This window comes from Ornithodoros turicata, chromosome 1 (assembly GCF_037126465.1).
Source record: "Ornithodoros turicata isolate Travis chromosome 1, ASM3712646v1, whole genome shotgun sequence".
Classification (NCBI taxonomy): Eukaryota; Metazoa; Arthropoda; class Arachnida; order Ixodida; family Argasidae; genus Ornithodoros; species Ornithodoros turicata.
In genome coordinates this window covers 49,118,108-49,137,179 of record NC_088201.1, presented here as the reverse complement: position 1 = coordinate 49,137,179, position 19,072 = coordinate 49,118,108, and the positions used below count along the sequence as shown (strand labels likewise).

Sequence of the window (19,072 nt, the reverse complement as noted above, 5' to 3'; positions counted from 1 at the left end):
GCGCAAGATCTACCCCGTGTCTGGCACCAGGACCATTCCAAGCATTGTACTGCCGGCGAGACAAATTACATGGCGACGCTGTGCAACTCCTGTAATGTGGCGTGCACGACGCGGGAAAAATTGCCCATCATGGTGCACAATCTGGCCTACGATTTGGTTGGACTGCTGCGGGAATTTCACCTTCTCGGGTGGAAGCGAGCTCCCTTCATCGTGGCCAGTTCCATGAAAAAAATTCGATCGTTTGAAATTGGCACCTTCCTATTCAGAGATACCATGCAGTACCTAAATTCGTCGCTGGGAGAGCTCGTGGAAACCGTCAAATTCATGGGGGGCGCAGAGGCGTTCCAATGCCTGAAGCAGGTATTTGGAGACGCCTATGAAATTTTGCTTTGTAAAGGTGTATTTCCATACAGCCACGTTAACTCGTTCGCGGTATACGACGAAGTGACTCTGTCGGCAAAATCCGCCTTCCGAAACGATCTGACGGGGGAGGATATAAGCGACGAAGACTATCAGTACGCGCTGCACATATTTGAACGTTTTGGATGCTCGAATCTGAGGGATTATAATGCATTGTACCTGAAAACGGATGCCCTGTTACATGCTGACGTAATGCAGCACTTCCGGCGCCTGTGCTATGATGCGTGCGGATTGGAATTGCGTCATTGCGTTTCTCTGGCATCCTATTCGTGGCAATGCGCTCTAAATTACACGCGGGCAAAACTGGAAGTGATCATCGACGAGGACACGTACCGGACCATCGAATCGGGTGTCTGAGGCGGACTCTGTCAGGCGAGCAGGCGTCATTTACGGGCCAACAATCCACTGTGCAGTGGCTACGATCCCGATAAAGAGGAGGTGTACCCCCCCCATATCGTACATAGAGTGCAACAATCATTACGGATTCAGTGTGATAATGCACCTCCTCGTCGGCGATTTCGAATGGGTCGAGGATTTTAGCTCCGTGGATTTTACGCGTCACCCCACGGATTCGGACGTGGGATACGTGTACGTGTGTGACTTGGAGTATCCAAAATCTATCCACGCGCTGACGCGGTACTTCCCCCTGGCTCCCGAGAAGGCGATCGTCCCGAAGGAATGGCTCTCACCATTTCAGCGGGGGCTCCTCGAAGAGTTAATGTATCAGCCGGCGAACAGCAAAAAGCTGCTGCTCACGTGCAAGGACAAGGTCGAGTACGTCGTTCATTACGCGCTTCTCACGCTCTATTGTAGATTGGGCATGCAGGTGACGAAAATTCACTGAATTCTAAAATTTCGTCAGGCACCATTCCTGCGTCCCTACATCGAGTACGATGTTGCCAGACGCGTCGCCTCGAGCACGACGTTCGAGAAAAATTTCTATAAAATCGGGCGTACGCTACTAAATAAATTTAATATGCGGGACATTCCAGTAGCTTTCGATGAAGAGACGGCGAGCCGCCTCGGGAGTCAGGCGTTATGCGTGCGAATGGAAATTTTGTCCCCTGATTGTGTCATGTACGAAATGCGCAAGAGAAAAGTGCGATGCGATTTCCCACTGCAGATTGGCTTCACGATTTTAGAACTGAGTAAGTTAGCCATGTACTCGTTCTACTATGAAACCCTGTTGAGTAACCTCACTTGTCCGGTGATTACCTGCTACTTTGACACGGATTCTTTGATCCTCGGCCTATTCTGCAAGGACTATGAAGATCAGTTACGTGCGATCGCCGACGACCATTTAGACTTGTCTTCCTTCGATCGTGATCATCCACTGTACAGCGAGAGGAATCGCAGTAGACTTGGCGCGTTCAAAAGTGAAACGGGTAGCAGACCCATTGAGGAAGTAATATGCTTGAAAGCCAAAATGTATTCCACCAAATTAGCCGGGGGAAAACAAATTGCAAGAGCTAAAGGGGTCAAAAAGAACATTGTGCGCAAACACCTCCTCCATGATACGTACCGCGATACCCTATTCAAGCACGCTAGCGTATCGCACGAACAGGTGTCAATAGTGGAAAAGAAACAGTGCATGTACACCATCAGAAATGTGAAAAGAAGTCTGATGGCGTACGACAAGAAACGATACCTCTACAATGACGTGGACTCCTACCCGTACAGAAGCTGCGAATATGGTAAGCTCGAGTGGATGACGTAGATAGCAGGATTTCACCTGGCGTTCTTTCCCCCGCACAGATAATGCAGCGGATGAGTAGGAGTAGCATCATTTGGACTGCGTCACTGGAAGGATGTGGTACCTCGTTCTCTTCTCGCTCGTCTCGTGCGCGCTGGCGCTGGACGCCGGCAACTGTTTGGCGAGCATCAAGCTGGAGAAGGATAAGCACACGGGCGACATCTTGGCCATCAGAGACTGGCACGTGGTACCTATGCAGTCTGGCATTAACCTGGACAGGAACGCTACTGGATCGGTGCATACGTGCCTTCACTTGCTGGACGTGAGCGACAGCTACGAAGGTATCCAGTGCACGTGGAAGTGTCAACTCACAGAGGAGGAAATTTTCCTCAGCCGCTGTCCCGGAGACGTCTACATGATCCGTCACTTCCGTGGAACCACACCCAGCATCAAAGAAATCAACCTCTCCAAGACTGCCATGCTTTTCCTCAAACATGTACTCAATAAACGTTGAAAGGTATTTTTTTCCCTGTTTGTTTGTTCTCGTATAGCTCTCTGAGATAGAGATACCCAATAAACCTCTACTCGAGAAACGTCATCATGACGTTGGTAGACAAACCAAAACCAAAACAGATCGGAAGGGGAGAGCTGGGTTCCACGAATGGTCAATTGTTCGCTGCCTCCTATTGAAAGAAAAGTAGGACCAAAGGTCGCATCCTTTTCAGAGACCATCGTAATCCCGTCAAGACTGTGGCTTTCGGGCGCGTCCTCGTTCACCACTAGCTTTGAACGTAGTTCAACTCTACCAAATTCGTGGCACTGTCGAACATTATGATGTCATTTGTTTACAAACAGGGAGAGGTCTATTGGGTTAGAACCATCTGAAGCCACTGCCGAGCGATGCGCGCACCATCTGGCTGGCGCCGGTGAAGGCTATGTTCAGTAGGCCAATCAGGACTACTAGACATTATGGTGGGCTTAGCGCGGGCCAATCGGCATGAAGTGGGCGGAGCTAGTAGATAGGTAAGTTTGAACATCTGAGATAAAGCCGCTGCGGGGCTGCCGTTGCGCTGGTGAAGGCGAGCCAATTGGAGCGCCTGGAGAGTAGCACCAATCAGCGGAGCCGGTTAATTAGCATAGCGGGGTCGGCGTGCACCAATCAGCTTGAAGTGGGCGGAGTCAAGTAATTAACATAAAAGGGGCGGAGCTATGGTGAACCAATCAACGATCAGCGGGCTTAGCATGGTCCAATGAACGCGAAGTGAGCAGAGCCAACTAATTAGCATAAAGGGGTGGAGCTACGATAAACCAATCAACGATCAGTAGGCTCGGTGTGCGCCAATCAACGTGAAGTGGGCGGAGCCAACCCAACTAATTAGCATAAAGGAGCAGAGCTACGATTGACCAATCAATGATCAGTGGGGCTTGGCATGGACCAATCCACGTGAAGTGGGCGGGGCTAATGGCGGCCAATCAGATGCCTTTAGATTTGGCTTGTGCTGGATTACAAGTGGATTCTGTTGATATGAATTGGATTTTGGCTTAAAATCGGCCATCTTGGATTAGAAAAAGTGGTCGTTGTACGTAACGGTTATTATGCCGTCTTAAACTATACTACTAACGGTATTACATTTCTAGTAATCACTCAATGTGGCAAAGTTGTCTACTGTGTGAGCCCTTTGGAGGTCAATAAAGAATGCCCTTCGCCGTTTGAACTCCTTCGGGCCGGCCATAGAGTCTCAGCGCCTGCGTATTACGATAATACTGGGACTTAGTCCGTGGAGCGCCATGGAGGGTAGTCGTGTCTGGGTCGCACTTTTGGAGGCCCTGGGTGCATCAGGGTTAACACCTATAAGCCGTGCTGCTGTTGGTATGTGACCTGCAGGTTGTACTCAGTCAAAAGAGGGGGTGATATAATTCTAGGAGGTGACAGGTTTCAAAAATTTGACTTTCTTTGTCGAAAAATGATAATCTGAATATGGGCCCTGTGCAAAAATTGACGAAATCCCCATGGGCGCAATGCATTAAAATTCATTTGGCCAATTAAGCTACACTAGATTTATATCCTGTTAGCACCTTTCATGTTTCCAGGGGTTCTTTAGATGGTGTTCTTCCATGTTAGACGATGACATATTAAACATTTTATTCTGCTTGGCTGTTATTTGGCATAAACGCAATTTCCCACTGTAAGGCCGCCTTTCCGCATGGTAGCTGAGCATAGCAGCCGAGGTGCCGACGGGACGGGTGACCGCAAATGCTTCGACCGCGTAAAGAAGCGTGCCAGATTCGTGGAAGTGATTTCAAGAGATAAAATTTACCGATAACCTGTTTTTCGGCATCCCTTGTCCCGTTGATAAGTCTTATCAACCGACCATTCAAGTCTGCAAAGAGGTATGCACTGTAGTGGTGAACCACCTGCACAATACGTTTCAATAGAATCCTGCCAAGTGTGTACGATACCTTCTGAGGGTCGTGTTCACAAATGACGAACTTTGAAAGCATTCCCTCTGGAGTACTAGCACCGAATGTGAAGAAAGGTGCACCACCGAAGCATGCGCTCAACAGGAGGAGGCTTGATGCAGTCCTTGGTATGCCGTCTTTTCTTTTACATTCCACTCCAGCTATTTGGCTCCCTAGTTACTTCAGTTACAGCCTCTCTGCATGGAAACCATGCCTATATGCAAGTGTTTCATGTATGTTTCGGCACGTGCACATTGTATTGAACATATCGTAATCCTGGTCGACTGCCTATTGGATCTCTGGTATTGTTAATACCAGCTGCGCTTGAACAAGACAAACGCGAAAAATGAAAAATAAAGCAACAATGAAGGCATCATTTGGTTCTCAATCGATAATATGACTGCTTTGTGCAGCTTTGTGCTAGATCCGCAGAAATGTTGGCGTTTGATGCTTTCTGGTGGGAGATGTCTGCGGACACCTTGCAGGCTAGTTGGATCAAATGAGAGTTTTCTTGTCATCTATTCACGCAGTGTAATTTGACTCCAAAATAGAAATTCGCTCAAGTGCATGAGAACTGTGCATGTGAGGTATATTTCTGTGCAATATTGAAATTATGAAATTACCATCACATTATTATATACAAGCCAACGTTTTAGTTGAATGTGAAATGCTGAACGCATGATGCACAACATCGCAATATTCATGGCGCGCCTTTCTACCTCGATTGGGGTAGCGTATCACTCCTGGCGATGAAACTCCCCATTCATCATTTCAAAATAAAGTTGTTGTTGTTGATTGTTTTCTTCTTTTTTCCAGATTACACATCCAGCAAAATTAACACATCTGGTGCCAATAAAACAAGCCTTGCGCCAGTGCTGGCTGCGCTCAGCAATATGCGAATGTGTATAGGTGAAGGTGCCGTGTACACATACTGCTTAAGTGTCTGTCATAGCGCACGTTGCGCTACAAAAACATTAAATGTCTACTGATAATGAACTTTGGCACACATTTTTAATCGCTTTCTATACGATGTATAAACTATTTTTCTATATCCATTTTTATACATACTAGTCAACAAACCTTCAAAGGAAGTGTATTGGAAGTAAATAGGTGTCTAATAAATTTGAATGGAATTTAAGCCAGTTGCCTACACTTTCTACGATTTCTCTGCGATCTAGTAAATTTCTCAAAAGGGAATAGGTGCATATGGTGCATATTTTTCTAATCACATCCTATACAACACGTATCTAGTTTTGTGTACAAGTTTTCTATACATACTGGTCACCAAATATTCAAAGGCATTATGTTGAAAATAAATAGGGGCTACATAGAATTTGCATGGGAATTCAGCCCACTCTACCCATATTTCTGTGTACTATTTCTATAGAATCTAGACATTTATTTTTATTATTATTACTCACTACTATTACGACTCATTATTTCCCACATTACTACCAGCAATGGGATAGGGTATCGCCCCTGGCGATGAAACTCCCCAATCATCATCATCATCATCAAATAAAGTTGTTGTTGTCTGACGCATCTGCTTGCGGACACCGCTTAGGACACTTTCGTGCGTCACTGGCTCACAAATTCAGAAGTAGTGGCGGATTCTTGTACGCAAGAGCCTGCTAACGCTTGTCTACCGAAATTAGAGTTTTAATGCGTTTCTTTGTTTCAGCTAAGTTGTGAAATGTACGCTCTAAAGCTAGAACTTCACCGCACAACTTTACAGTCCACCTAATAGTCAACCACCACGAGTAACATCGTTCTCTCCCCTGCTTTGTTGAAAACAAGAGACGTACGCCTTTTTTGTGACACCTGACGTTACTTGTCGTTGAGTGTCACACGAGGGCGTAGGCCCCGCATTGTCAACAATCATAATTATGTAGTACAATGGTTGGTCTTCAGCGTGTTATGCGGTCAAGTTCTGTTTCCGTCTCGATGTAAAAATTAACATAACTGCAGAGTGGGACACAAAAAGGCGTACGCCTCTCGTTTCCAACAACCACAAGAACGAACGAGGTCACTATGAATGCTGTTTAGCGCTGATCGTGCTTTGCAGTAAAGTCTGTTTTTTAGTGTACAGGGTGACAACGCGGTATATCTAACATGTAACGTTCAGAACGATTTTGAAGGAAACCTTAGAAACGGTATACTTCAACGAACGTCTGTACAAAGACATCAGTCACGTCCGGCTCGGAGGTTAGGGTCCACTCTATATTATGCGGACTCGTGATGATGATGATAATAAATCATCAGCCGCGTAAGAACACTGCAGCGAAAAAAGAAAAAGAGAAGACATGAAAGTGATATATCCTGCGTACTACTCATTTGCTTACGCCTCCTCCTCTCTCTCTCTTGCCTATTCTATGAGCGAGTTCGTCCGTTACTCGAACGATCGTGATCCGGGATGTCAAGCTCCAACAGATCACCAAGAAAGGCAGACGCCGCGTGCAAGTTGCCATGCCAACCACTATCCGGGCACTTGGCCATACTGCCTGTTGCCATGGGCGACACGCGTGCACTCATCGCGCAGGAGAAGGCGAACTTTCAGTTCATCTGCGAAGGTAGTGTCGCGCGGATCCGTTTTGTTCCGTTTCTCCCTCGTTTTCTTTCGAACTGCACAACGCCAACGAAATAAGAACCGTTCGTGCTTTACACTAAGTGAAAACGGTTTTTATTCGCCCTGTTACGTTCCAGAACTTTCCTCTTCCTGTAAATATTTCTTTCCGACGTTGTTCCTTTCCTCTTGTCGTGACTCCAAAGGTGAAGTGAGAGCAGTCGGTGTGACACCTCGTTTTTGGCGACGTTGACGGCCTGAAAGGGATTCGCTCTCTCTCATGACGGTGAGTGTGCAACATTTCCCTGTTTCTTCAGCGTTCTCGAAGCTTCAAAACTAGTCGGAGCCTTTTGAAAACCTCGTAAATTGACAGCTTTCTTGATCGATGGAGGAACGGCCATTTCTCGCTCATGTGAGATGTGGCCTTGTCGAAAGCTCATATAACTGACAACATACAACCAATTTAACTTAGCGTTCGCAGGAACTCTACTTGAAACGTCATGTGCTGCCTTGTTTAGGTCTTGGGTTATATTTCAGAGTACGTCACGCGCAATATTGTGTGGAATGCGTTCGCTGTATTGCGCCTCTACGATCCACAGGTGCCGCTCGCGTTGAGTTTGAAAAAGCCTTCACAATTTCCGAACCGCTCCTTGAGCGGTTTATCTGGCGCGGACAGATCAATCGTAGCTTCCGGCTCCAGATATCAACGAATTTACGAGGGTATTCCTTCGCTGAAGCAATTCCTGTCACGTGGGAAATAAATATCACGTTCACGGACAGACAGTATGCACAGCGAGCCTTTTCACAGCTTGGTGAAACTAAAAGCACGCAGCAATACATGCGATAATTTGAATGCCAATTGGTTTACAAGGATCGCTCTTCCTTACGCATAATGTCATGTGGCGCATGCAGTGCCAACTGCTCGAAACGTTTTGGTCACTTTGTCAAAACTGGATGGTTTTTCCTTTATCCTAATAGGAGCCCAAAACGCAAAGCAAACGAAGATAAAAAAATGCAAAGAAACAGACCCTTAATGTTCCGCAACTTTTCTGTACATGTAAGATTAGATGAAATGCTCGAGTGTAAGCATACTCTCTAGATCGTTTTAATTTACATTTCTACGAGATCCCCGAAAATTGTCTTAGAATTGAACGGGGTAATCGAGCTTTGACGCGAGTTTTGCTTGTGAAGTTTGCACATCCATGCATGATCAGGGGTTTAGTTCCTAATAACTTCGGGTGTGTATTTCCTAACAGGGTTTAGTCCGGCATACAGATTATATCTAAGCGGAGATAATCCAATGCGGCACACTTCACGAGAGTACTGAATGTCCGAAGATTATAGCTGGTGCGCGTCATCGCAAGGCCGTGGCGAAAGGACAAAGGCGGCCCTATCGAGTAAACAGGGTAAACACAGGGTAGTGGAACTGCACTGTTCTTCAGCTTCAAAGGACGCATATTGTGCGCAGTCATTTAGTAACGACCAAGAAAAAGAATCGCGAAAAGGAAGGTGGATTCTAATTCGAGGGTTTGGTCGTCTGCGGCGTCATATGCCTTCGTCAAGTCTAAAGTGGTATCCTTGCTTCTTTTAATGAGTTATATTACACTAAGAAAAACGGAGCTTCACTGTATAACACGCCGCTACACTCTAAAAAAAGAGAAAAGAAAAAGAACGTCAGCGTACAACACGCTCTGCGCAAACAACTATATAGTCCGAATAACACAGTTACCGCTTCTGGTTTGAGAAGAGAGCGGGGAGTACGCCTTTTTGTGACAATTAACATAACTACACGAGTGTCACAAAGAGGCGTACGCATCCCATTTTCAAGAAACCAGGAAAGATATGATGAAATAAAATCAAATATGTCTAAAGCGACCGAAACGATTTGTATCATGATGCAAAAGAGATATCAACGGCTATGCTATGACTATGCCCTTCTACTGGGATTGTAAGAGAGCCGACCGCAAAGTTGGGAAAAGGTGGCAGCAAAGCCCTTTGAAACGTGCGAAACCCTTTTAATCATGGTGCCCAGGCGCACCTGTTTCCCATGTTGCACCTTGAGGGGTAGTGTTTGAAAAAAATAAAAAATACATAAATTGAATAAATTAAAAAAATAAACAAAAAAATCCGCTCTCTACTTATCATATATACAAATTGACACAAAAAGGCGTACGCCCCCTCTCTCTTCGAATCAGAAACGATAACCCTATCATTCGTGGCAATGGTCGGCACACGGCGTGCTACACTGTTAAAACAGAACTTCACCACAGAGCACGCTCCTAGCCAACCATCATTCCGTGTCCAATATCCTTCTGTGTCCTGATTTGTTCAAAACAGGGGGGAGGCGCCTATCTGGGACAAGATAATGTGTCCCAGATAGGCGCCTCCTCCCATTTTCAACAAATCAATACACAGAATGATATCATGCGGAATGATGGTTGGCTATGACCGTGCAATGTGGTGAAGTACTGTTTTTAGAGTATAGGAGCGTGTTATGCGGTGAAGTTCTGCAAATGTCACAAAACGGCGTACGCCTCTTGTTTTCAACAAATCGGGAAAGATAACAATGTCATTCGGAAGGGTGGTTGGCTAGGAGGGTGTGCGGTGAAGTTTTATTTTAAGTGTGCGAATGATATCGTTCTCTACCCTGATTTGTTGAAAATGGGAGGCGTACGCCCTTTTTTGACACTGCGTTTATGCTCCTGCTCTCTTCCGAAAGTGACAACGAGTATCTTTCTGTGCAGTTGTTGACCTTGAGCTTGTTGTGATGATACTGATATTTGAAGTGTGCACGACGACGAAAATGATATAGAGAAAATTTGTCGCTCTTATCTCCGTAACGGGCTCACAAGCGAGTACTGATAATGGCGCCATGGTTCTTGTTTACCAGTACAGCGGCAGCATTGTGTACTGACTGTCACTGTGCTGGAGAAGCTAGCCGCACCGGAGAGCCGACGTCTCCATTTTTTTACTTCGCTGCCTCACTCTCTGTCAGTGGTCTTCAGGTCTTTTCATTCTCGTCCCGGCCATGAGAAGAATCAAATAACACACATACTCTCATTACTCAATTACATTTCCATCAAAGGCTCGCCTGTGGCCTAATACATCGCAGCAGTTGATATCATTCTGTGGGGGATAAGCCTACGGCTATACGATGGCGGCGTTTGGAACTGATGCATGGGACATCCAGCCAGCACTGACTGGCACAGTCTCACTTGAGTATAGGTGGATGTCTTCTCCGGTGGATGCTTTTGTAGACGTGCGAGTAAACGGAAGCTTTCGTCTCAGAGGAAAATTGCCACACAGAGAAACCTACGAGGCTAAAAAAATGTCCACGTCATAAAAAGGAAGACCACCGCCATGCGTCTCCATGTGTTGCTTGTTATGGTACTCTGTTCGTGACGTTGGCATTTTTTACTTCGCGTGGTGCGGTACGCTGTGATGGAAGATTGCATGTCCAGTTTGTCTTTAGTTTCTGGCTTCATGCAACGACTGTAGTGACAGAGTCAAACACCTTGATCTGACTAGCCGACGAGACAATACAGGGTGTTTCACCTAAAGTGATAAAAACTTGTAACTGGCGACGTACTCGCCGGAGGATTGTGGGACTTTCGGCAATTACCTTCTGGAAACTTTTGCCGTCATTTAGGAAGGCTTTGGGCAATTTTTAATTGAGGGAAACTTATTTTTTTCAATTGAACTTTGCAAATTGCCAAGCGAACCTCACTGTTTTTTTTAACAGAAATATCAAGTCCTCCACGGATAACCACAGACCCAACAAAAACTATGCACAGTATCGCAACAGAAATTAGTCGAAAAAATTAGTAAAATTCCGCTTTAGCCCCGCCTGCTTGATTGTCGCAAAGAGCGCACGGAAGGTGCGGGGAGAGGAGGAAGTGTTCCCGCCTCTTGCTTTCTTTCTCCCGCTTTGACCTTGATGCTGGTGACAACCGTCTTATCACAAAGAAGGCAAAACAAATGAAGGCCGGGACACTTCCTCTTCTAGACGCACATTTCGCGCGCGCTTCTTTGCGACAATCAAGCAGGCGGGGCTAAAGCGTAATTTTTTACTATTTTTTTTCGACTATTTCTGTTGAGATACTGTGCATAGTTTTTGTTGGGTCTGCGGTTATCCGTGGATGACTTGATATTTCTGCAAAAAAAAGTGAGGTAGGCTTGGCAATTTTCAAAGTTCAATTGAAAAAAATAATTAAATTAATTTCCCAATTAAAAATTATCCAAAGCTTTCCTCAATGGTGGCACAAGTTTCCAGAAGGTAATTGCAGAAAGTCCCACAATCCTCCGGCGAGTACGTCGCCAGTTAGAACTTTTATCACTTTAGGTGAAACACCCTGTATATATAATCTCGTTGGCTAGTGAGGTCAGATATGGTCGGAATGCGGTATGCATCATTTTGACCAGACCTGCTGGTTCTGGAATACTTTTTCACGGGCTGCAGCATGCCGGAAAGGTGCGACTCAACATGTTCAGATTGCAAGACATATCGATTTACGAATCTTGTCGGTTCTTCTCCTAATGGAGGGAGTTAAATAAAGTATTGTGCAGCCTTCCAGAACAACGCTCTTAACGCTGAAGGTCAATCATTGCACACAGTGATACCATTATCACTCCTCATTTCTAGAAAGCAAGGGAAGTACGCCTTTTGTAACAATCAACATAACTGCATCAGTGTCACAAAAAGGCGTAGACGTCCCGCTTTCAACAAATCAGGGAAGGGAAGAATGATGCCAGCATTCGGGACGATGGCTTGGTGGAAGCGTGTTGTATACGGTGAAGTTCTGCTTTGAGAGTGCACGATGTTGAAGCTTTCCACCGCTCGCGCAAGACGTACTTAGGGTTCCTTCAACAGTAGACACACTGTAAACTGCCTCTGCTGTTTGGGATCCACACCAGGAGTATTTGATACAAGCCCTGGAATCAGTTCAGAACAGGGCCGCACGCTTCATCACCTCTAATTATTCATCGGATTGTAGCGTCTCGGGAGTAAAACAAGACCTTGGCATGGACCATCTCACATTCAGACGAACCGTCTCCCGTCTGTGTCTTTTCCATAAGTTATTCTATAACAGAAACACTCGTAATCGTCTTTTCCCCCCTGCGGAATACGTCTCTTCACGTCACGACCACGCTCACAATATTAGAATCCCACAATGTCATACTAATTCTTTCATGTACTCCTTCATTCCTAAAACAATTCGGGACTGGAATCACCTGCCGGAGTCGCTCATGTTCATGCGAGACCCTGCCTGCTTTAAGGCTGCCATCACCCAACACTACAAAACATAGTCTATATCTCATGATCGCTCCAGCGTCACTTTCCGCCACCTCTTCTTTCTTTTATCTTCTCACCTCGACCGTCTTTTCCTTTTGTATTCATCCAATGTCAATTCTAAGTGAGTACTGCGCATCTTTTCTGTTGTATATTGGTTGTACATCTGTTTAAATATTTTTTGCTGTTTGTTTGTTTTTATTATTATTATTTTTTTTTGCATGCTTGGCTTGCTTGTTGTTTTCCTTGTTTATCTCTTGCCCCTCCGTTGTGTAATACCCCCTTGGGGGGCCTCAACGTATGGAAATAAATAAATAAATAAATAAACAGATGAACGGTGCGTGTACTCGCCTTTGCATGGTCCCAGAACTTTGTCGGACAGTTGGTAGCTCCAATAAATGTAAGTACACTCTGGATAGATAGCGCAACATCTTCGGAAGCGTTGATGAATATTTGATGATCTGTGAAGGATTCTTGACTGACACTCAAGTGATGGATGCGCAAACAGGAGATACGGAAACGGTCACGAATTTAGGTTTGAGCTTGGCAGAGGATAAGTACGTGCTGTCGCAGGAACCGAGCCTGCTGGTATAAACCAAGATCTCGGAAACCGTTCCCGCCATATCTTTTCCGCGTGATCAATCATAGACGACTACAATTGTTATTGGGATACACTGTTGTTGTTTTTTTTTTTTTTTTTTTTTTTTTTACAGCGACAAGCTGTTAAGGGCTCAATTTCCTGAATATCCTGTCCTGTACGTACGTCGCATCGCCGAAAACCCAGCGCCGCAGCTGTTTCTCTCTCTTGGCGCGAGATGAAGCGAAGAAAAGGGCGCGAGATGCAGACTGATCATTTCGGAGAGTCATGTAGGCTGTGACGTTGGCGTCACGTGCCTCGGAGGAACCCGGCGGTTGCCGCTTCACATCATGTGAAGCGGCAACCGCCGGGTGTGAATGTGAATCACATGTCAGGGCATGTGAAGAGTTGCGCCGCGCCTCGTCGCCCGCAGCAGCAGAGATGGTATTGCGTGTGTGTGCGGAGGTGAATAGGCATTCCTAGGAAGTGCACGTACAGAAAAAGTTTTTTTTTAAAATTGAAGACGCAGTTTTTTTTTTTTTTTTTTGTCATTCCTATCGTTCAGATTTTGTTGGACATTCATAACATCTTTCGAATATTTTCTTAAGTTCTGTATTTTTGCTTTGCAAATTGATGAATTCTTCTGGGTATCGTTGGATTTTCCTTGGGCTACGACGGACTACGATGAGTACAGCTCACAACGTAATTGCTGAATTTCAATCTGAGCAGAGCATATTCAACACAGCGTTCAGCCATATATCAATTGAGCTTGGACACGCTCAGTTGGGACGGTGAGAGAACTGCAGTTGAAGAATGGCAGCGAGTGTGAGTAGCTGTGCTCGAACCCACGACCTGTAATCAGGGAGGTGGAGGTTCAACACCTGCCACTAGTACTTGCCGGCTTTTTTCGAGATCTACACGGGGTCTTCCCCCCCAAAAATACCGGTAGTCTCGCACAAAAAGCAAATTTATTGGTCCCCGACTGTGGTAAACTGTAATAGGAACTTACCACGCAGTGGGTCACATGGTGGTCACACACACCCAGTGGGTGTTATGCGGTATGGGTGGGTGGGTATGTCGCGCAAGCATTCGCCTAATCTTAGGAATGTATTAAACTCAAATGAGTTAAATATTGAAATTTCGACACCACGTACGTGAGAAATCCTTGGAAGAGGACATTACGTTTGTCCACACTCTCATATAGAGACGAAGTATTAAGGCCGTTTCATTGAAACTACAGAATGCTACGCGTTTCCCAATTGTGAGAACGAAATGCATTTGTACCGAGATACCACCTTCATAACACTGAACGCACGACACGCTTATGCCTGGAAGGTGGAAAACCTGCATTAGGCGTCTGTCATGACCATGTGACACGACGTCAATGGGCAGATGTGGAAAGCAATATGGCGCGCTCAAAATGTCGAATGCTGCTTGTTGGATACCGCTCTTCAAATGCGGACCACGGAATTGCTGGACCATGAAGGGTTTCGCGCAGCATTTAATCTAAGGTTCCATAAGGTGAAACCCCTAATTGGCTCTCGAGTGAGTGACCAAGGGTGCAAAACGACTTACGTAACGCTTACGTAATGATCTCAACAGACAAATTTAATCGCCGTATTCTCGCACTGCCCTTGGGGGATACCTACAACCCTAATGCGTTCCAAGGGCCCTCTCTTTCCGACCTTTTCTCGCTCCGTCTCAGGATGCTTCGAGGGGTCCTTCCTTTGCAACTCCCTCCACCCAAGGGCGCGCTGGACCAGTGCCGTCCTGAGCGAGTTTCATACAGAGCAGACGACTGCGGCAACATTGTTGTTGAGTTTGTGGGATACAAATGTGCAACGGAGAAAGTTGCAATAAGAGAGGGCCCCCTTTGGCTCTACACTCTAAAAACTGAACTTCACCGCATAGCACGCTCTGCGCCAACCATTGCCACGAATGATAGGGTTATCGCTTCTGATTCCAAGACAGAGGGGGACGTACGCCTTGTTGTGTCAATTCGGATATATAATTGACGCAAAAAAGGTGTATACGCCTCCCTCTGTCCTCGAATCAGAGGCGATAACCCTATCATTCGTGGCAATGGTTGGCGCAGAGCGTGCTATGCGGTGAAGTTCAGTTTTTAGCGTGTACGGATCCCTGAGAGTGGAGCGAGAATATGAACTGTGGTGTTTCAGTGTAACGCATTTCCTGCACACCATTCCGTTGATGATGGATGTACTGCAATTGTATGATAAATCACTGTTGACATCAATCGTTTTCATTGTGTGCATATTTTTTTTTTATCAGTATCGAGGGCCCAGTGATCAGACAGGGGTAGCCGCACGATACAAGCTTGAGGAAACGTCGCAGAAGAGTGTATGCGCTCCGTTTGACAAGACTGAGATGTAACGTTACTTCTGCACACCTGCGACATGCAGCTCCCAGATGTGGAGGGAACACAGGTGTGCAGATTTGTACACGAGTGCTTGCATCGTTATGGAAGTGTTGAATACCGCGTTGCGCATCACTAACGACAAAATTTGTGCATCCACTGCTAGGCTTCGGATAATTCAATTAGCCGAGCAAGAGGAAGCGGAGAATGCAGTCGGTCTGACTTCCCAGTGTCACCGTCATTATCGCGTTGGTGAATAGATTTAATGTATGTGCTTGGTTAAGGGCATCTGAGCAAGAAAACCGGAAACAGAACCATAAAAAAATGAAAACAATGACGTAAATAGAATAGAACGAAATGACCGCTTCTTTGAGAAGCATTGCGGAGCTTTTAGTAACCGACATCAGTACTATAACGCCCTAAGTTTCGAGCTCGTTTGTTAATTGAAGGGTCTGAAGCCGTTCCTCGAAGGCTACCTTACTAGGTCCCGTTTGTCAGTCGACCCAGTGGGCAGTCACCACACTACTGATGCGCTCCTCCGCTTTCTCCACGCTTCGAACCTTGTCAACGCCTTGTGATTGTGTGACCGTGTGTGTGACTTTTCAGTTTTAGTTTTGTGTTCTTCCTTTCCTTTTCTTTTCTTCTTCGTCTTCTCCTTTTCTTTTCTCTTTGTCTTCCCCTTTTCTTCTTTTCCTTTCTTCTTTGTCTTCCTCTTTTCTTTTCTTCTTTTCCTTTCTTTTCTTTCCCTTTTTTTCACTTCTTCTTCACCTTTTCTTTTCTTCTTTTCCTTTTAATTTGCTTTTCTTCCCCCATTTTCTTTTTCGTTTAATAGCAAGCCGGCCTCCGTCTGGCTGACCTTTCCTTTCTTTTTTCTTAATAAACATATTCCACCACCCTCGAAGGCTGAAAGATTCTGTTACCTTGACAATAGATGAACCGGTGGTATTGGCTTTACAAATATTTATTGAATGCATATAATTCAGAAGGCATCCGTTCTCTTCATATTGGGCACTTCTCTCGTCTGTTTTTCAGGCGCATGTTCATTGTTCAAACGCCAAACGTTGAAGTGAAATGTTCAAACACCATCGTTCAGGCAACGCGCAAAAGTCCAAAAAGACGGCCTTTTGCGCCGGCTACCGTCCTATATACGCTTGTGCCTCGAGGCGCTGTGAAAGGCGGGCGTTTCGTTTTTAGCAGTGGCGTGCTACAACAACAACCTCAATATTAACGAACCGACTTCCGCTATGATAAGGCGTCGCTGTCCTCGAAAAATAGCATACACACTGGAGCATTCTCCAAGTGGACTGCTTTAACGAGGCCGATAGTGAACGCATACGACGTCACAATACAATTTCTCGGAATATGCAAATTCTTTGTGGTCGAGTCGAGGAGTGGAATAGCGACTGAATGCTTCACGTAAGTGTGCTTCGCTATTGTATTGAAAATTCCTAGGTCTCTATTCACAGGTCGTTTCATAACTCTTCTTTTTAGCTCCTCTCAGGCAGTCGCTGCGCGTCTTTTTGCATGTGTGATACTACGATGGAGTATATTGTGCATGTGTTAAAGGAGTCGTAAGGGTTTCGCAATGAGGCGTCAAATGTGATGATTAACCGTGTAATTTAGAAACCGTTAGAATCATCAGTGCTGGGACAGTAAAAGAATATGCACACAAACGAACACACTGTTCTTATATATATATATATATACTCATGGAACGATGCGGCAGCACCAGAGGACACGTGTTTCGCCGTGTTTGCGGCTCGTCAGCCCTGGGTAGCCTAGGGCTGACGAGCCGCAAACACGGCGAAACACGTGTCCTCTGGTGCTGCCGCATCGTTCCATGAGTATCTGTTTTTCTGCGTGCAGCCATAGAAGCCATGTTAATCTGTAAGTTTGAATTACAAACACGTCTAGTATCATTTATTTGTTCCTTTAATGGCTTTTTTTCCTGCACTATATATACGGTATATATATATATATATATATATATATATATATATATATATATATATACATAATGAATCACCAAACAGCCCAGATTTTAACTCTTTTCATCGCACGGCCGCTAGATCGGGTTTAGGAGAGCTCGTCACAAGCCCTGTCGTCACAGGCCAACTGGTCATAGGTGAACTCGTCAAGGAGGCCATCTCGTCACAGAGCATCTCGTACGAGGAACTGCCGTCACGCCGGAATAATCGTCACAGTGAACCTGCCACCTGCTCACCGTACTGTCGAGACTGACCAAGGTTAGGTCAGGAGAGCCTTTTACGTATTTCACACGTTGGGGAGTAGGATCCAGGACAACTGCTCACCGGACAATTGCTCACCACAGAACCGCTGAAGCCGGACGATTGCTCACCGCCTCTTTCACTGCACTTGTATGTAATTTTATTTTGCGGTTTTATGTGATGTGATTTTATTTATCGTTTATTGTTTATGGTGCTCATATACTTGACTTTTTATTTGTTAGCTGAACTTGGGTGTACCTCGAAATAAAGTGAACGAAGTCCCCTTTTCAAAACAAACTACTGTAAATAAATGTTATCTGGCTATACAATGCACAGTTGCGCGCGGGAAACTACCAACAGCGAACTTAGACTAACCTGGACATGGCGGTGCAAACACTGAACTTGGACCAGCCTAATAATAAACTAAACACCGTACTGTTCAGTCGTCTCCGCCCTACTAAGCCTAACGGGCGCTAAAATGTGGCTTTCGTTCGCTAAACCGACTTGGACAGATATAGAAAATTCGTTAATTTTAGTGATTAAATAATGATGTGATTTTAAATCTTCCCCGTCTCGTGTCTTGGAAGATCCTGGTGACGCAGGTATGCGCCCACAGGGGGTAAGGTGCAAAGCGTTCGAATAGACCTCTACCAGAGAAACGTCATCATGACATTGGCAGACAAACTGAAACCGAAACAAATCGGAAGGAGGGCTGGGTTCCACGAACGGGCACTTCTTCGCTGTCTCCCATTGAAAGCAATTGAAAGAAAAGTAGGACCGAGGGTCGCATGTCGTAACCCCCTCAAGACCGTGGCTTTCGGGCGCGACCTTGTTCACCTCTAGCTTCGAGCGTAGTTCATTTCTACCAAATTTTGGCGCTGTCGAACACTATGACGTCATTTGTTTACAAACAGGGAGAGGTCTATTGTTGGACATAAACGAAAACGATCTAAGCGTGTTGCACTCCTCCGCGGGCAACTCAAGGTCTAACTCAACTGCTCACGCGCGCTGCACCTGCGTAATGCTATTTTGTGTCCGGAGTAACTTCGAAGTAACTCGTTCTTTTTTTAAGTAACTCAGTAACTGCGAGTTACATTTCATGCTGAAGAACTTCGTTATTAACTTAGTTACATTTTGCACACGGTAACTTAACTTGTAACGAGTTCTTTTTGACGGGTAACTTCTCAATCTATGATAATATGAACCTGTGAACACCCGCACAGTCCGCAGCGTCCGTCTCCAGGGAAGGCGGTGACGTGGTTGCACGCTTTGGCCCCCTGGAAACGCTCTGCTGCCCCCCCCCCTTGGGAAATAATCCTCTAGGAACGCCCCATGGACGGAGATCCTGACAAAGACGCTTCAGGTGTGCCTTCAAGTGGACGACCTCTCACCTCACCCTCTTCACTGGTGGATTCCTAGACGTACGAATCGCCTACGTACGCCTTTTTTGTGTCAATTATCATATAT

The 19,072-nt window shown here is 45.6% G+C and overlaps 1 protein-coding gene across 1 annotated transcript in view; it reads left to right on the top strand.

The window, feature by feature from the left end:
- The first annotated feature begins 7,156 nt into the window (after positions 1-7,156).
- The window catches only part of LOC135378215 (uncharacterized), a 159,552-nt gene continuing 147,636 nt past the window's right edge, over positions 7,157-19,072 (top strand). Inside the window, exon 1 of the mRNA XM_064611160.1 lies at positions 7,157-7,422. The gene's annotated coding sequence lies outside the window, so the exon portion shown is untranslated. The remainder of the gene's footprint in view (positions 7,423-19,072) is intronic.